This window comes from Equus quagga, chromosome 16, assembly GCF_021613505.1.
Source record: "Equus quagga isolate Etosha38 chromosome 16, UCLA_HA_Equagga_1.0, whole genome shotgun sequence".
Taxonomy (NCBI): Eukaryota; Metazoa; Chordata; class Mammalia; order Perissodactyla; family Equidae; genus Equus; species Equus quagga.
This window is the reverse complement of record NC_060282.1, coordinates 79,249,812-79,262,302: the sequence shown is the minus strand read 5'-3', so window position 1 is coordinate 79,262,302 and position 12,491 is coordinate 79,249,812. Positions and strand designations below refer to the sequence as shown.

Here is a 12,491-nt window from a genome sequence, read left to right as displayed (position 1 = left end):
ACCATTGTGTGTTTCTAAGTCTTCCATACATTGCGAGCTGTTGTGAGGGTGTCTATTTTATTAAACAAATGTCACTCATTTATTGATGTAGCAATCAAAGTCCCTCTTTTTCTCCATCTTTTAAACAAAGTTTGGAGGTGTACACTCAACTTGTGAAGCCAAAAAGTGTTGGGTTCAGATCTTTACTCAGCCATCTGACGTCACCTGTCTGCTCCCCAATTTCCCGCTAGATTTTACTATCTAGGATAACAATATATTCTTCCAGCGTGTTACAAAGACGAGGCATGACGACGTGACTAAGCATTTAGCAGTCAGTCTGGTCCAGAAGGGACGACCTATAAATGGAATGAAGCAGCAGCTGTGGCCATAGAGCCAGCACTTAAACAGCCACTGTCTGTCTATCTGGAATCTCTTCATATTCTCTGCTACATTCCCCAAGCTCCTATTCCCCATACCAGTTCATCCCAACCTATGACCTTGTGCTTAGATGGGAAAACTAAGGTCACCATTAGATGACAAAGTCCCGGCAGGCAGGGTCCTTATTAGTCTTATTTACCACTGAATCCCCATCCTCCAGCACAAGGCTGAATAAATAATGAGTACAATTAACTAATGAACTCAATTTCCTTCCACTTCTAAGATGTGACCAACCTCTGCTTGTGCTATTACTGATCACACCAACCTCAGAGCATTCTGAAACTTGCTCCTGAAAACGCCCTTCCTTCCTCTTATAGCTCCATCTCTCCGTGCTAGGGGATACCATCCTGAAAAAATTAAATACACATTCAGATTTTCTTTTTTTCTGGCTTAAAAATATATCCTTCCACCAATAATATTACTCCCATAATATTTCATTCCCACAATTTAACATTAAACTTCATTACTTCTTGTCTTCATATTCAAGACCTCACATGACCTGAAATATGGACATCGGGACTTCTGCTTCTATTTAACCCTAATAAGCATATTTTTTCTCAAAGAAAACTAATAGATTTCAACATTTTTACTGAAAAAATTCATACACACACATAATTTGAAAATGCAGTCTGTACAACCACTCCCTGGACTCAAAAATTATTAAGAAATGATGATCTGTTTACACACATACACACACACACACACAATCTCCAATGACTCATGAAATTAAGTTGCAGACATCCTGGCATTTATCCTTAAATAATTCAGCAGGCATCTCCTCATAGCCTTTATTATCCAGCCCATATGCAAATTTTCCCAATTCCACCAAAGTTTCATCTTTTGTACCCTGTTTTTGTTTGTTTGTTTTTTAACTAGCATCAAATAAAGCCTCAAGCTCTGTATTTGGTTGTCTTTGGTCTCTTTGAATCTAGAAAAGTCTCCCCACAGTGGCAATGACTTTTGGAAAGACTAGGTCACATATCTTCAATGCAGAATACTAAACCTTGTGAATTTGTTTAACCTGTTCCTCTTTCCTGGTATTTTTCTATGAACTAGAAGTCTAAACAGGTTTTATTAGATTCAGCTTAAATATTCTGGCAACAGTATTTCACGAAGGGTGCTGGAGGCTTCACACTGCATCCAGCAGGAGGCTCAGGCGTCAGGGAGTCTATCAAGGATGCTGGGTTTGATCACTCAGTTATTAAGAAGGTGCCTGCCAGAAGCAATCAAGAAGTAATACTTGAGCACCATAAGAATAAGTTACGTCCCAAAATACTTTTAACTAATGACTTTAGCACCTGTTGATGATTCTTGCCTCAATCATTTAACTGGGAGTTACAAACAGTAATCTTCTAATTCTAGCATTTTTTACATTTATTCTCTCACATTATTTTGTAAAGAAGAGCTAACCCTCATCAACCAGGAAAGAGTTCCTCCTAAAACACAGGCTAACCATTTCTTTCAACTCAATTATTAATTGTCAGAATTGCTTTCTTTTTTAAAGATTTTTTTATTTAGAGTATATCTATGGATTCACGGATTTTCCTTTATTCAATGTTTCATAATCTGTTCTAGTCAGTCTTATTGGAGGAGGTCAGGAGAGGACACGACCACAGGTTGACAGAGAGCTGGATGTGGGCAATCAGAGGCCCCCACCCCCGTCCTTGGAACGGACATTCTGCCCACTGTTCCCACACTAGGAGCCACTTCAAGAAAGCAGCCTCGAGAGAGTGAAGTATTGTTGAGAGCATCTGGACTGATTTCGTGACTGAATCCTGTGAGGCCTCTGCGTAAACCTGGGAGCTCTGGCAGAAAGGGGCAGAGATCTATTCGTCTCGCGGCCGCCCACGCCAAGCCACCTATGTAAGCTCCCGGGCTTATTAAACCTGCCACCCACAGATCTGCAGTGTCTGCCCCTTTTTTCCATCTCTCCCTGCCCTCCGAGTACAGAGACCAGTTTCAAATTTCACCCAGGAATCACCGGAGGTTGCAAACCAACAACTCTTGATGTTCGAATTTATCCGAATTTGACAACCGGAAGGCCCCTCAAGCGGGCTCCCGTTTAGATACAGTTTACAAACACGGCCGATACGACCTCATTTGTTTTGGGGTATTTCTTTACCTTCTGGCACAAGGAGCTATCCTAGGCTCATATTCTACTTTTCCTGCCCATCCTCGGGGAATTAGCCAATTCTCTCAAGAGCTCTGTCCCTTGAGTGGGAAACCGTCTTTAAAAGCCAAGATCTGGCCACTAGAAGTACTCGCTGCAGCTGGAGAGACACTGCTTGGGAGCCTTTTCAGTAGACAGAGCTGGTAAACATATTTATTTTAAAAAGCTTCACAGTATATTTAATACCTGATGCATTACACCCCTCTTTGCTGTTATTTTTCCAAATTATCTGGGCCATTCTTGATTTTTTTTTTCTATACGTAATTTAAAATCAATTTACCTACTTTTAGAAAAACTTCTTACTGGTCTTTCTATTACAATCATGTTACACACACATGTGCACACACACCCACAAGTACATGACACATACAATCTTAGGAACTAACCTCTTTATGGTGCTGTCACACCATCTCCAGAATTATGGAATGCTTTTTCATTTGTTCAAGTCTAACATGTCTCATTTGTTTAGTTTCTTCTTGAAATTAAAGGCTGTTAATCACAGATTCAAAGACCTTTTCCTCGGGCCTCACCTTCCGTTAAGCCTACGTAGCATCAGCCTGCTCAACAATTCTCTTTAAATACCCACTCTCCCAAGCTTAAGTGGCTCTCCTCCTCTTTCTCTTTTCCTGCCTTTAACAAAATCCTTCTATATCCACTCAGAAAAATGCAGGTGTTTCCCAAATTTTTGCCTTTGGATGACTTATTCCCTCCTAAAGTTTTATTGTAGATAATTCTGTAATCTCTTTCTAGCTTTCAATGTATTTCATAGTTCTAGACATGAATTTCAAGTGCACATCATTTTATCCAGTAGTTAATGTTAGGAGTTCAAATCAGTGATATGTCCAAAACTGAACCATTCTCCAGCCCCCAACCAAATCAGGCTCTCTACCAGACACTTTTATTTCCTAGTGGTTTTTTTTCCCCACTAGTTTTCAAGATATCCAGGTTCCAAAACTCAAAGGCAACCTTCACATTCCCTCCACCTTGGCCTCCAAACCCACTGATTTCAAGGACTTACAGATTTACCATCGTCTTTGAAAACCATTTCACCATCTTCACTCACACTGCCGCCACTGTGGTTTCTGTTTTCCATTCTCTTATTAAAAAATATTCACTTTTTCAAGTTTCAAGGAAACCATTTAATAATGGACAACTTTTTCACACATCTGAAGAGGCAATTAAAAACAGCATCCTAAAATAACATCTGGCAGTTATATGCGTTTTCCGTTATTAACAAACAGATAAAATGAGCTTGAAAAACGTCACATCCAAATACATATAACAGTGAAACTTTGAGGTGGAAATGATGTTGACAGCGAGATGCTGGTAGACAGGAGAGACACGTATATTTATAGACTTGCTGTGTCATGAAAGCATTGGCTGCTCAGTTTTCCTTGTGCAAAAGACCAATTCTCCACATCACACTGCAAAACCCTCAAGAGTAGAGACGACACTTTGTACTAAGGAAATATTTTTTGAGTGCTTTCCCAGGGTCTGTGCAGAGCCGCTGCAGACACAGAACCATCTATTTTGTCCCGAACACAGAGCACAAATTTCCACTTATTGGGCTCTCTTCACAAAATCCTACAGTGCTGGAGAGATGTGTGATGGCGTGGTTACCCGAAGGCCCTTTCAGGACCAGTAAGAGTCTGTGTAAACGGTGCCATTTTCTGTTATTTCTGGCCACAGCACTCACTAGTGAAAACTTGCCAAACGACAGTCATTTTAAATAATGTACCAAAAATAAATATATAGTTGTTTTATATTAAATGAAACAAAACAAAAATTTTCTTCACAAATGGAAGACCGCTATACAGAAAGAAGGAGAGACGTGAGATGCCAATTCAGACCTTCCTGTCCATCAACCCTTGACTACCTGTGGAGCCCTGATTAAGTCACACATCTCCCCAAGTCTCGGTTTCCTCAAAAACATAAATTAATGATGATACTACCTACTCACAGAGGGGAGGAACAAATGGAAGCGCATTCACTAGGCACATCAAGAGATGTCAGTCCTCCTTTTCTTTCCTCTCATCTTGACTTAATGAGAAAACATCCTTTCCCTACTCCAACCTGCTAACAATTTCCAAACTGACTCAAAAATATGTTCTTCCTATTATAATTTAGCATATGGTTATCAGAATGTGTATAAATATTTCTCTAAACATATGGATTACGTATGAATGCAATTAACTTCCACTGTTAAAGTTTAGACAAAATATTCAAGTATATTATTCTAAGTAAAAAAAGATATTAATTGCTGAGTCCAATGTAATTTTAGGAAACATATTTATGCAAATAAACTCTCTAGTGCTCCTTTAGCATGAGGGTGCTCAGTGATGCTTTCCACTGCATTTTTCAGAAAAGCAAGACAGGGCCCCCAAGTTCTCCACTATAATTCTCCTCTCCATTTAGATTTACACAGGACCCAAAAATAAATCTTGCAGCTCGACCCCAGCTGAGGAATCTCCAAGGACGTTTCAGAAGACATTTATGCTAAAGACTAACCGAAGTTCGCCCACTGCCCTTTCTCCAGCTAGGAATGCATGGAAAAACATCAACACCTCCATGTTTTCCAGGATTCTGCCCCAGGAAAACAGCAAGACAATGCAAAACAAATAACTTTAAAATTTAGAGAGAATTAGAAAAACACAAAATCAATTTTCCACAAGTGTGCTATTTAACATAAGTCTAACGAAACAAATGAACAACAAAAAACATTCCCCAACACTTTCTTGAACACCTAAAAGCTATGAGAATAAGCAAAACTACTAAAAGTTGGCAATAGCTGGGTGAGATATATGTGTTCTGCAGGTCAAAATTTAATAACAAAAAGAAGAGCGACAACAAACATTATATTTATATGACACTTGCTAAATGTGTAACTAGCTTTTGGTACAGTCAGAAATTACCTATTACTTAAATTTTCTTTAATAATTACTGTCCTCAAAATCATGGTATAGCAAAACTAAATGTTCCCCTTGTCACTAATGTGAAAGTTTATGCTGCAACTGTCAATTACTGCAGAGAAATTTATTAAAGAAATCATCCTGAATTATGAAGATGGGATTTTAAATGCATTCATGCAAGTCACTAGAAGTAGCAAATAATAATAATAACGAAACAATAAGAAAATAACAACTTCATATCAGCGAGTAATTTTTTTTAATTAGTTTTTACTTACTTTCCTGAGCTCTATAAACAGTAGAATAAAATTCATCATTACCTCAGTTTTTTTTTTTACACAAAATAGAATTTTCTTAATGGATGTATGATACAAGAAGTGAAGACATAACTATATTTTTTGTGTGTGAGGAAGGTTGGCCCTGAGCTAACATATGTTGCCAATCTTTATCTTTTTGTTTGAGGAAGATTGTCACTGAGCTAACATCTGCGCCAATCTTCCTCTGTTTTATGTAGGACGCTGCCACAGCGTGGCCGGATGAGCGGTGCCAGGTTGGTGCCCAGAATCCAAACCTGTGAACCCCGGGCCGCCGAAGCAGAGCATGTAAACTTAACCACTATGCCACCGGGCTGGCCCCAAAACTGTACTTTTTAAAGCACAGCTAATCATCATTATAAATAAGAGTTTTCAAAAGTCAGAGAAAAGAATAATTAAATTATAATTAAAATAGTTTCTTCAATTTCCCTTTCTCATGCAAACTTCTCCTCTACTTGCAATGTAGCCTCTGATTTGATTTGAGGCACTGTAACATTAACTGCTTACGGTATCAGTGCCCAGTAAACAAGGCACGCCACACTCATTCAAGGGGAATGCTTTCCAGGATGTAACAGAAACAGGAGCTTTTCCACACACTTCTTACTAGCTGCGTTAAAAAGTAACTATTTTATGTAAGAAACAGTTATCCCTATAGCACATGATTCTTTTAACTAGAAAAATATAATTTTTGGCATATCAAATGTATGTGCCTTATTTTCCTATTCCATTATTTTTATATTCTAAAGGCATCATTTGTTTGGATAAATATAGTAGCTCTTTAAACCACTAGCCTTTCATAAAAATTAGAGACAATAAACTATCTCTTTTTAAAAAGGCAATATATCTTTTGTACTTAAGAATATAGAAGAGTGTCTTTTAAATGTGTTTGAAACTTTTCCCCTTTATATATAACACCACCACAGTGTGGCTGCTTCGTGCATACTAGGAAAAAATCAGTGCGCTACTTGCTAGCTTATAACCGTGTAAGAATACATATAAGAAGTAATTAAATGCTTATTTTTAATGATGAAACTCTTCTTTTAGAATACTTGGGCAGACCACACACTCAAGACAGAACTCCAACTACAGCCTTCTTTCTCTACAATGTTCAAGACTCGGGAAGAAACTGTAAAATTAATTCAGTAATCCAGGATTCTTGAAAATGTACAAATTTTGGCATCCCATAGAAAAGTTCTAGGAAATTTAACAGACTGTTTTAAGTTTGTGACAATTTCTTTGTTGCAATTCAGATAATAAAATACTTAAGGTCAGCTGGTGGTGCAACAGTGAATTTAATTTGTCTTCTTTCCCTTACCCCCCACCTTCACCTCCCAAAACCTCTTTCCCTGAAAAGTAATTTTTTTCCTCTCAGTAAGCAGTTGAAAATAATTTACATGATTAAGTTGATCAGAATCTGAGTGGGCTGCTTGCTAAATGAAAGAATAGTACTATTTTTCCACGAGAAACCAGTAGGCGGTGCTAACTCTAGGAGACCACATGCGAAAACTTAAACCAAAAAACTCAGACTAGGTGACCAGTTTAAAGAGTTGCGAATTCCTAATATGACTCATGGAGGAGAAAACTTCAAAAGTCTGAATGTAGTAGATTGAAATTTAACATAAGCATATAAGATAGTGAACAAGGAACACCAACTAAATGAAAACCTAAGATGACTAAAGGTTCTTAGCATGAGCCTTATTTACAGAATTCAAAGCACAACTGCATGTCTGTTCCCACGTTAAAATCCTATGAACACCGTCGTCTGCCTCCTTATGGTTTCAGTCTCATTTAGAAACATCATAGAGTTCAGCTCCCACTTTACCCCATCTTAAGACACAGCTACCCCCCCCCCCCCCCCCCCACCCCCCGCCCCACCTTAGGGCAGCAACTGGTCCTCTGAAAATTCTGGTTTGATTTCTCAAGTTTTTTCTTTCTCACTCACTCTGTCTCTCTCTTTTAAAAGACCTAAATGCCTTACAGTGCATACGACCTGCAAAGAAACATACATGCATCATCTTGCATTTTAAATAAATGAGCATTTCTACTTATATATATTATAATGATAAAAAACAGAATGTCGCAAGTGGCTTTTTTAATGTTTTTGGTAGCTGTTTAAACCCATAATGGAAAACTACATTTTAGTAATGTGGTCACTACACACACAAAAATCAAAATTTAAAGCTCAGTCATATTATATTTGTGTCAAATCTTAGAAGTATGCCCCTCAAGATATGAAATCTTCAAGTCCACAGACAGGACATGCTGTCTTCCTTATATATATGCAACAGGACTTTCTTAACAGAGAAAAGCTACCCTGAGAACAAAAAAATTCACACTGCAACTTGCAAAGACCTTTAAAATGAGAAAGTTCACTGTTATTTAAAAAATATATACCTTTCTAGATATTACAATAAATTTTAATCTTCTACAGATAATCATTTGCACTCCCAATTCTTTCACCACAAAAAGTAAAGAAATACAGGCACAAAACTTTTCATTCCACAAACTGAGGTTACAGAGATAGAGAAATATTTGCCTGAAAAGGCCACACTGTATATTATTAACCTATTGGTCATGGGTCCTTCTGTATGCTGGAATTAGTTTTCATATCTGTAGATAACCTAGAAGAAAACTTAATCAGAGAGGTAAAAAGTTATTTCATTTGCTTTATATCTATTTTAACAGAATCCAAATTATATACATACATATGACAAAATCAAGGCTGAACTCTTCATTTAAGAAAAAAAAGAAAGAATATCAAAGCTTCGAAATCAAATCATTTAAATAATAGTCACCCTCCAGATTTTAAGGTTTAAAGCATGACATGAAATTTATTGGGACAGCAAGTTTTCCAGCAGATTCTGTCACTGGGTTAAGCACAGAAAAGGCTTTTTATTACCAACTGGTACAGCTCCAAAAAGTAATGCTAGATTATACTGGAAAAATGCAACAGGACAATGACAAAATTCCACAGAAGACCTTCAACTGAGAACTGTAACGCTACCACCACAGCGAAATCAATCACCACCATCACCAAGCCTACCTCGTCCTGTGCCCCGTTCTGGGGAAAATCTACGGAACCACCATCAGGTGGTTAAAACGAGGGAAAACACTGTCTCTTTAAAACTCAGATAAAAGCCCATTTTGTATCTTAGGGGTGTAGTCTCAACGCAAACTAACAGTTTCGTCCTCAATATTAAACCCAACTGACCGTCTTAGGAAGTAACCATTTCCCCATCTCCTGGCAGATGCCAGCCAGCGCTTTAAAATCAAAGCAACACAACACAGAAGGAAAAGATCCAAAGGCAGCACCATTAAGAAAGCAAAATCCTTCGCAACAAGCCAAGCGGGCCGGGAAAGACCTACTGCGTTGTTTACTCCTGGCCAAGAGGAGGAGCAGGAGTTGAGCGCGCGGGAGCTGTTGCCATCCTCGGGGATCTGGAAAGGTCTCGAGCTCCCGGCCGCGTGGCCAGCAGCCAGCCCCTCCGGAGGATGCTGCCCCGTCTCCCGCCCGCCGGCCGGCCGCCTCCTCGGCCCTCTCCCCTCCTGCTCTGCAAGTGGCCCTCGGAGAACTTACAGGGCCCGCCGGCGGCCGCCGAGCCGACCTGGGCGCAGCGAGGGAGGGACGGCGTCGTGCGCGCATCCAAACACGACCCCGAGGCCGGGACACACTCGGGCTTCCCTACCTCCCGGCACGGCTTCCCCACCGCGGGCTCGGACCCTGCCCGGAGGCGCGCGCGCGCACACACACACACGCGCGCACACACACACACGCGCGCACACACATACACACAGATTTCTCTGCCAGGACCAGTGTTGCCATTGCAAACCCGGGAAACGCCTCCAAGGGGACCATGTACCTGCTCTCTGCGAGCTGCTCAGCTGTGCACTTCATCCTCCGTTGACAAGGAAACCAAACCGCACTTCATTTTTTTTTTTTCCAGAAAAACCTTCCACTGCCATCATTTGAAAATTGATTTACAGGGAGAGGAGGGAAGAGGAAGAAGGGATAATATATAGATATCAGGATATCTATCATAAAATTATCTCGGTTTTTTTTTTTAAAAAGTCAAATGTGCAAAAGTCATAGTTAATTTAAACGAGGAAAAAAAGTATTTTGCTTAAAAATCATCCCAGAAACCAGCTGCAAGAAAAGTTTCATGTTATCAACGGGTATCAAAAACAGATGGGAAAAAAACGAATTTGTTCTCACCGGCATCCAAAAAGGGCACCAAAAAAAATTAGAAAATTCATGTCTTTGCTCAGCGGTTTGTACCAGTATTGCAAAGCCACAAACTTGTAAGCACTGCCGTGAAATCCCACCTCTACAAAAATCTTATAAGAAAAAGAGTATGCCAAAAAAAAAGAGTTAGAAACATGCTTTTTATTTCTACAAAGGGAAAAAAGAGGCACCATACTTCACATCGCTTTTTCCATAAAACCAGTTGCATATTCCGCTGGACTCAGGAGTCGCTCCCGGCGGGCACGGCCGCCGCGGACTCCCGGACACAGCGCCCGGGCTACAGAACCATCGCATGCTAGAAAAACTTGGATTCCGGAAAAGGCTCAAAACCATGCTCCTCCAGCTTTCCCAAATAGAAACAATAATCAAAGAAGTGGAAAAAAATAAAAAGAAGAAAAAAACAAAAACAAAAAAAGGACCAAAAATAAAAAAGAATAGGACAAGAATGCCACTGAGAAGGTACTCACCGAGCGGGAGTAAAATGTTGGAATAAAAATGAGATTTAGGATAAAATACAGTATGGCGGTGCAAGAAGGAAGGGAGCGCGGTTTTTCTCTCCGGCTCTGCCTCGGGCACTGACACGTGACTCGCAGCCCGGCGGACTCGCAGGCGGCGGGGACGGACCGACGCGGCGAGGGGAGCCCACGGAGCCCCGCTCCGGCTGGCGAGGCGGCGGCGGGAGCCCGGCACCGGCGGCCCGCAGCTCGCGGCGACGCTGCCTCCGCTGTGAGCCGCGCGAGCAGGTGCCGCTCACGCTGGGGCTGAGCACACGCACACGCACACGCAAGACGGGCAGGGCGCCGGCGGAGGGGGCGCCGCGCGGGGCCGGGCCGGGCGCGCTGCCGCCGCCGCCGCTCCCCCTGCTGCGCTGCTGCCGCCAGCGGCACCGCCTCCGAGGGGAGGGCGCGCCGGTCCCGGGCCGCGCGGGGGATGCTGATCTGGCGCCTGGGAGGAGGTCGGCAACTTGCTGCTCACCTGCAAGTTGTTGCTGCTGCTCGCCACTCGCTAGGTAGTCATCTGCTTTCGCCCTCCGGGGAGTTACCTGGGGAGAGAGCCCATCCCTTTCTCTCCCGAAGTTTCACTATGAAAGCCCGATTTAACTCATCCATTTTCTTTTTTTCCCCTGATTCCCCAGTTCTCATCCCTCCCCCCCTTCCTCCCCTCTTCCCTCCTCTTACACCTGCGCTTCCCCCTGGCGGTTCCCGGGGAGCCTGGCTCTGCGCGATCCTGGGGGCGTTGTCACGGGCAAAGCCACCGTCAATCTTTATTGCCATCAGAACGCGGAGCAGCTCTTTCGCCGTCATTAGGGAGGAATGTTTGCCGTTTGAAAGACGAAACGGCCCTCCTTTCGGAAACCCCGTCCCGGCTTGCTTTCTGCGGGTTGCAGAGCCATGGGTGGGGGCGTGGGGGGCGTTAATGTATTCGTTCGTGGGCCAGGCATTGTTTGTTGTGTCTGCGTGTGCGCGTGTGCTTCCAAGCCCGTCTGGAAGGCTCCGCGGGTCCGTGCTCCATGGCTGGAGAGGCGCCTGCCTGACTCTCGCTCAAGTTGTGGGCTGGGGCTGGAAGTCAAAGGAGAGGCGCAAGGGAAACAAGTGAGTCCATTGTGTAAGTGCTTTCGGAGAGGGAGAGAGCACTTGACGGTCGAGAGGGGGAGACGTGCACCAGGAGTGAGGCGGCGGCGCAGCCCGCGGGAGCCCAGGTGGCTGCGCCGAGAACTGGGAAGGTGAGGGTGAGAGAGGCATTCCTCCGCCTCGCGTCTGGTTTAGGATGCCTGGCGCCTGAACAAAGATTCCATCAGCCAATCGCTGGATGCGCTGAGATTCTTCTCTTGCTGCCTGATCAAGAATCAGCTTTTTGGGCGCTGGAACACATCTGTATCTCTTCAGTTTTGCGCAATACTAACGTCAAGACCGTTTCCCTGTGCTGCTTTGAATCTGGGTTGTGTGCAATTAATTGGCGTCTCTATGTTTGAGCATGAGCAATTAACACAGGGCTGCAGTTCACAGATTGCTGCCTCTGATCTTTATCTCAATACTTCCGATGTTGACGTTTAAGATAAAATGCCTCCATCAGAGATGGTCTAACCTGGACAATTCTGAAAATGAAATACACATCCATTGCAGAGAGCTTCGATAGCAAATACGTTTCTCAAACATTATGTTCAGAATTCATTGACCAAATAAAGTATTAATCCACAACTTAAATAAAAGAGATTTAAAGTAACCATTAAAATATCATTAAATATTTATTTTGGTGAGTTGCCAGCTCTACGCCCACTGAGTGAGGATTGATTAGAAATACTGCCTGGGAAAAATGAATGCGTCAAAGTGGATTTGGTAACTTCGAAGCCTTGTTGAGTTCTGTTCAGAAATCACCCGGGTTTAAGCCGGATAATACAGATCAAATGTAGTGCTTTTCACGGTAAAACACTTTGGGCTTCA

The 12,491-nt window shown here is 42.3% G+C and overlaps 1 protein-coding gene across 1 annotated transcript in view; it reads right to left on the bottom strand.

The window, feature by feature from the left end:
- Positions 1 to 9,491, bottom strand: part of RALYL (RALY RNA binding protein like) — a 611,999-nt gene extending 602,508 nt beyond the window's left edge. Inside the window, exon 1 of the mRNA XM_046641854.1 lies at positions 9,385 to 9,491. The gene's annotated coding sequence lies outside the window, so the exon portion shown is untranslated. The remainder of the gene's footprint in view (positions 1 to 9,384) is intronic.
- Positions 9,492 to 12,491: the final 3,000 nt, after the last annotated feature.